Source organism: Chionomys nivalis, chromosome 2 (assembly GCF_950005125.1).
Source record: "Chionomys nivalis chromosome 2, mChiNiv1.1, whole genome shotgun sequence".
Lineage (NCBI taxonomy): Eukaryota > Metazoa > Chordata > Mammalia > Rodentia > Cricetidae > Chionomys > Chionomys nivalis.
Window position 1 is genome coordinate 84,279,460 of NC_080087.1, and position 6,000 is coordinate 84,285,459.

A 6,000-nucleotide genomic window follows, 5' to 3' on the forward strand; every position below is an offset into this window, starting at 1 on the left:
CACTCAAGTCCGCAGGAGGCTGAGGGTGAAGGATAGAGAGTTTGGGAGGAGCCTGTGCTAATGAGACCCTGTCTCAAAAAAAATTTTTAACTCCCAAACTACTGTTGCCACTTGGCACACACTTTATTTTTTATATTTAAAGAATTAAATCTGTTTTTTGTACTGTCATGCTTGCTGTTGGGGTTTATAATTATAATAATAGCTGGGCAGTAGTGGCCATACCTTTAATCCCAACACTTGGGAAGTAGAGACAGATGGATCTCTGTGAGTTTGAGGCCAGCCTGGTCTACAAGAGTGAGTTCCAGGGCTAGAGAGATGGCTCAGTGGTTAAGAGCACTGACTGCTCTTCCAGAGGACCTGGGTTCAATTTCCAGCACCCACATGGCAGCTCACAAATGTCTGTCACTCCAGTTCCAAGGGATCTGACACCTTCACACCAATGCACATAAAATGAATCTAAATAAATTATTTTAAAAAAAAAGAGCAAGGTCCAAGACAGGCTCCAAAGCTACACTGAAACCTTTTCTCAAAAAAACAAAACTATCTATCTATCTATATATATATATATATATATATATATATATATATATATATATATAAATAATTAGTAATTCCCATCTAAGTTTTCTGAGGTTTTTCCCCATAATTAGATACAAACACTAAATTTCATCAATTTACTTTTTCTTTTCTTTTTTTTCAAGACAAGGTTTCTCTGTGTAGCCCTGGCTGCCCTGGAACTCACTCTGTAGACCGGGCTAGCCTAAACTCACAGAAATCCACCTGCCTCTGCCTCCAAGGGCTGGGATTAAAGGTATGCACCATCACTGCCTGACTAGTTTCATTTTTTCTATATCTATAAAGTTAAAATGTGATTTTTTTTTCTTCCCACTGGTGCTAAGGATAGAATTCAGTGACTTATTCATGCCAGGCAAGCACTCTGCCACTGAGCCACACCCCAGCCCCTCACTGGGGGATTCTAGGCAGGGGCTCTACCACTGAACCACACCCCAGCCCCTCACTGGGGGATTCTAGGCAGGGGCTCTACCTCTGAGCTGCACCCCAGCCTCTCACTGGGGGATTCTAGGCAGGGGCTCTACCACTGAGCCACACCCCAGCCCCTCACTGGGGGATTCTAGGCAGGGGCTCTACCACTGAGCCACACCCCAGCCCCTCACTGGGGGATTCTAGGCAGGGGCTCTACCACTGAGCTGCACCTCAGCCCAGGACATTTAAATTTTGCCCTTTAATTCGTAAAGGTCTATTACTCTGACGGGTTTTCTTACGTGGAAGAACACCTGCTTTCTGGGGATGAGCTAGGGTTACTTAGGTTTTCGCCTGTGTGATCATAAATGGAATCCATTCATAGTTTTACTTTCTGGTTCTGGAAACTATCATCCAGGTTTGGAATTAAGGCCAGGTGGGCCTCATAAAACAAGCCTCACCCTTCTTTGTGTCTTTTGGTTTTGGAACTTGTTTGGGATGATCTAGTCCTTGCAACAATTTGTGTTTTCGGAAGGTGCCTTCTGGGCACAGGTTGAGAGTGGAAAACCAGTTAAGATGTCTGGGCAGACGATGATGGCTGGGCTGTGAGTCAAGTGTGAGGCAGAGAACGTGGTGCTCAGAGGATCTGGAAGGAGCCACCTCTGGCCCTGATTTCACTCCCCTGGCCTGGGGAGGATGAATATTGTAATGGCAGACAGATGTCTCACCTCGTTCTAGCTCTTTGGAGTTACTTCTAGTGCCCTGTGTTGAGGCGCTAGTTACAGGCCACAGAAATGGAATCAGGGATCAAAGCATGGGTGTGCTGCCATCAAGGCCTTGTCTAGGACGGCACCAGAAGTGGGATGGATGAAGAAAGGGGAAGAACAGGCACCAAGCCGAAGAAAAACAGTGGGGGCTGGGCTGGCCGGGAGCCTTTGCCGAGTCGCTGAGGACATAACTCAGCTGATAGTATGTTTGTTCACAGTGCTCAGTGCCCTGGGTTGGCACCTCGGCGCACGGTAAACTAGTCATGGTAAATCCCAGCACTCAGAGACAGGAGGAGCAGAAGTTCATGGTCATCCCTGGGTACATACTGAGTGCCAGGCTAGCCTAGAATTCCTGAGATGTGTGTTACTTGGTGGCCAGAGAGACTTCCAGGAGTCTGGAGTGAACACAGGTTTAGACTTTGCTGTCCCTCAGTTGTCCAGGTAGATGGTGAGAACTCTGCTGGGCAGACAGGGCTCTTCCTGTCCGCACTACTGGGCCATACTTCTACTGTGCGCCTCCTACTGGCCTTCGGCGCCAACCCAAACCAGTGAGTAGTTCCAGTATCCCAACACTCTCAGGGCACAGATCTCCTTCCAGAGCCTAGTGCTTTCCCTGGCCTCTGGGTTAACCTCTTCTGGCTCCCCAGTTACTATTCTCATCCTGGTGCCTTCCAGAGTTCTCAAAGATCCTCCCCCTCCCACCCTGACCCCCCTGAGTTTTCATGTAACCCGCTTCCCAGGACCCCTCCCTTCCACTCAGCCCCCATTCAGCTCCCTTTTGTGCCTGTCTCCTCCTTTTTCTTCATCCATCCCATCCTTGCCTCTGGTTCTGTCCCAGCCGCTGCCTTGATGGCAGCACACCTGTGCATGCCGGAGCCTTCTCAGGCCGCGGGCTGGTGATGTGGTACCTACTGCAGGCAGGAGGTGACCTGCGTCTGCGTGACCGGCAGGGTCGCACACCAAGAGACTGGGCTGAGCAGGGTGATGCCAAGCAGAGCTGGGAGGTGAGTAGTGGCCAGGGTACGTTAGAGTCAGCAAGGCCAGCATGGGCACCCAGTCCCATCTTGTGTCCCACCCAGGTGCTGGAGCTGTTGCGGTGGTGTCGTACCCACATGTCAGCGCTGGTGCAGAGTGGGGAGCTGGCGCCCACTGTGTCCCCGAGTCAATTACAAGCTAGCTCTGGACACAGCCTGTGTGGCACCCTGCCCTCACTCAGACTGGCACGGGCAGACAGGTAACAGTTCACATTCTTGATCCTCCCGGGCCAGCACACCCAGTGACGCCATGCTTACCCTCAGCCTGCCCTTTATCCCAGGGCACTGAGGCAAGGGCAGATCAGGAGATCCTCCCAAACCCCAGCCTTGGGGTTCGGCCAGGTAAGAGGGAGAGGATGGGAGAGCAGGGACCCCTGCATCCTCTTGGTGCTCAAAGCCCTGCTTTTCCCTCAGCTGAACAGCCTGCAGCCACCGGCACTGATAATGGGCATCCCGCTGGTAGACCCCAAGGAGCTAGTACCAACCCAGGGTGAGCCTGACCGCACCTACGAGAGCAGTTCTCATACCCTCATGGCCAAGTGAGAGCCCCTTCCGTGCCTTGAGAGCCCCTGCCTCCTGCTTCCCTCACAAAGAAATCCTGCCCATGCCACTCACCTGCTGCCCATTCTCCAGCCTCCTGTGGAAGGGCCACCCTGTTACTGTACGTCAGCTGAAGACCCCGGAAAGCCGCCCTGACGTGCTACTGGCTGACCTTCAGCACTGCAGGTTACCAGTCCCAGCTGACCGCTGGCTCCAGCAGTCCATAACCAAGAGGATGTGGTACTGGCCACGGTTGTAGTTAAACGTTGTCTCTGTGCTAGCATCCCGCATGGAGCCCTCCAGCTGTAATGACACCCTCCCGTAGAGTGGTACCCAGAGAGGAGGGAGGGATGGGAGGGGACTTGGGCAGATATGGACTGGGGCTGACCTGTCACTGCTAGGCTGTGATAGAGGATCTCAGTATTTTCTGCATGGTGGCTGGTGAACAGTCTTCCCCTGGCCCATGGTAGGTGGCCTGTGGCCAGAAGCAGCCCTCACCTTGAGCAGGTGGGGGACATTCTGAAGGACCTGCTCTGCTCCCTCCCAGCATCCTGCACCACCCTGGCCTTCTGCTGCTGATGGCAATGAGCCCCTCAGAGGACCTGTCCGGACTCAGCCTGCTCTTCGAGCCAGTGTGGCTGGGCTCCCTTTATATCCTGCTGCACTCAGCAAGAGCGGTTGAGGAGGGTCCCCGAGTGCTGCCAGGCCTGCTGCCCAGCTCTCTGCTGCTCCAGGTGGTGGAGGCCCTGTTGTTCCTGCAGTCCCGCTGCTGGGCCCATGGCGGCCTCAGTTCTCATGCTGTGCAGCTAGTGCGGCCAGGCCTGGTTAAGGTGAGCCACCTAGAACACGGGCGTCCGCTGAACCAGCCCAGGCTGCAGCCCAGGTGAGAGCCTGCCCCCATGTCTGCCCTATCTCCCTCCTGGCAGCCACTAGCTCACCAGACCTTTTGACCTCCCCAGGCGGCAACGGGACTACCCCCAGGGAGACCCAAGTCCAGGGCTTCCCCCACCCCCTGAACTGTACCCATGGCTACCACTTGAGCTGATCCGTGGTGACATGCCAGCCCCTACCTCAGACCTCTACAGCTTCTGCATCCTGGCCCAGGAAGTCTTCACTGGTCAGTGGCTCACCCTACACTTCCTGCCCACCCTGGAGACGTAGCACTAGTGTGGGTTTCCTCATGGTCCTTCTTCACAGGAGCGCTGCCGTGGGCTGGGGGAGAGGGACTGGAGGTGAAGGCAAAGCTGGAGGCAGGTGAGAGCCCGGCCCTGGACCCCTTGCTGCCAGCCCCTTATCAGGCCTTGGTTCAAGCGGGGCTGGGCCTAGAGCCTGCTGACCGCTGGGGCAGCTTGCAGAGCACTCGCTACCTATTGCGAAAGGCCATGGCCAAGGTACAGGAAGGTCAGAGTGGCTTGGGTACTTATGGAACCCCAGGGAGGGCCCATGTCATCACATCTCACCTCTTTCTATAGGACTCAGAACCCAAGGTCAACTCCCCAGCAGAGTGGACAGCATTGTCTCCTGTAACCCTGGGTTCCCTGCCAGGTTAGAGGGTACAGATGATGACGGGGTGCTCTGGACAATGTGGAGGTGTGCATAACTTTCAGTCATCTGCTCTGTATTCCCAGAGCATCTGTACCGTGAAGTGACCCCCAGGGCCAAGGCCAGATCAAGGCTTGTGCTCCCTTTCCCAGACCCTTCCCAGGTAGGAAACAGAAGAACGATCAGTAACCAAAGGAGGTGTGGGGACCCAGACAGCCATGCTAGTTCCTTGCCTTTGTTTTCTATAGGCCCTGGATAGTTCTGAGGTCACAGATCGCAACAGAGTCCAGCAGAATGTAGCCTGGGACTCGGGCAGCAGCTTGACTCTAGGCAGCAGCTTCAGTCCCAGCTCCAGTCTACATCTGGACCCCAGCTCTGGTGTGGGCCCCAGCCCCAGCCCCAGCACACACTGTTGCCCGGAATCCATCTCAATAGTACGGATACCCCTACTCCATTACTAACCTGCACCCTAGCCTCTGACCTGTGATTCCCTGAGCAGCCCACCAGCCTTGTGGAGTAGCTTCCCTGCTAGGGACCCAGAGCTTTGAGGAGCAGGGTGAGAGGAAGTTCTGTCAGGACCCAAGCTCTGCAGGGGCAGTTGTGGCACACATGGGACTGCTGTCCTGGACCCCCACCCATGTGTGCTGACAAAAGGCTTCAATGCCCAGAGAGCTGCTGCCAGGGAAGGCCATGAGTAGAACACCCAAAGCCCCAGGCTCTGAACCTCCGTGGCAGCTGGTGGCACCTTGCCCTTTCTTCCCACAGAAACCTGATAGTGAGGAGAGTGAGCTGACGGAAGGCAGTCTCTTCTCCCGGCTACAGGAGTGAGATACACTGGCTGTGGTGGGCGGCCCCGGGCCCCTCCCTCACCCTGAGCTAAGCCCAGGTCTGTCTGCCCTACTGCTGCCCAGGATGGATCTGCTGGAGGAGATCATGGCAGAGCTGCAGAATAAGTGCCACCTTGAAGACACTCCCAGGCTGAGCCCCACTCTTAACCCAGACTCCTAGGGTGCCCACAGTTCTCCCTGTAGACATTACCCTGGGAGCCTTCCCAGGACTGATCCCATTCCTCAGTGTCTGCCTCAAAGCAAAGAAAGTCCCCGGTTTGTCTTTTCTTCATTCAGTGGCTCCAGAAG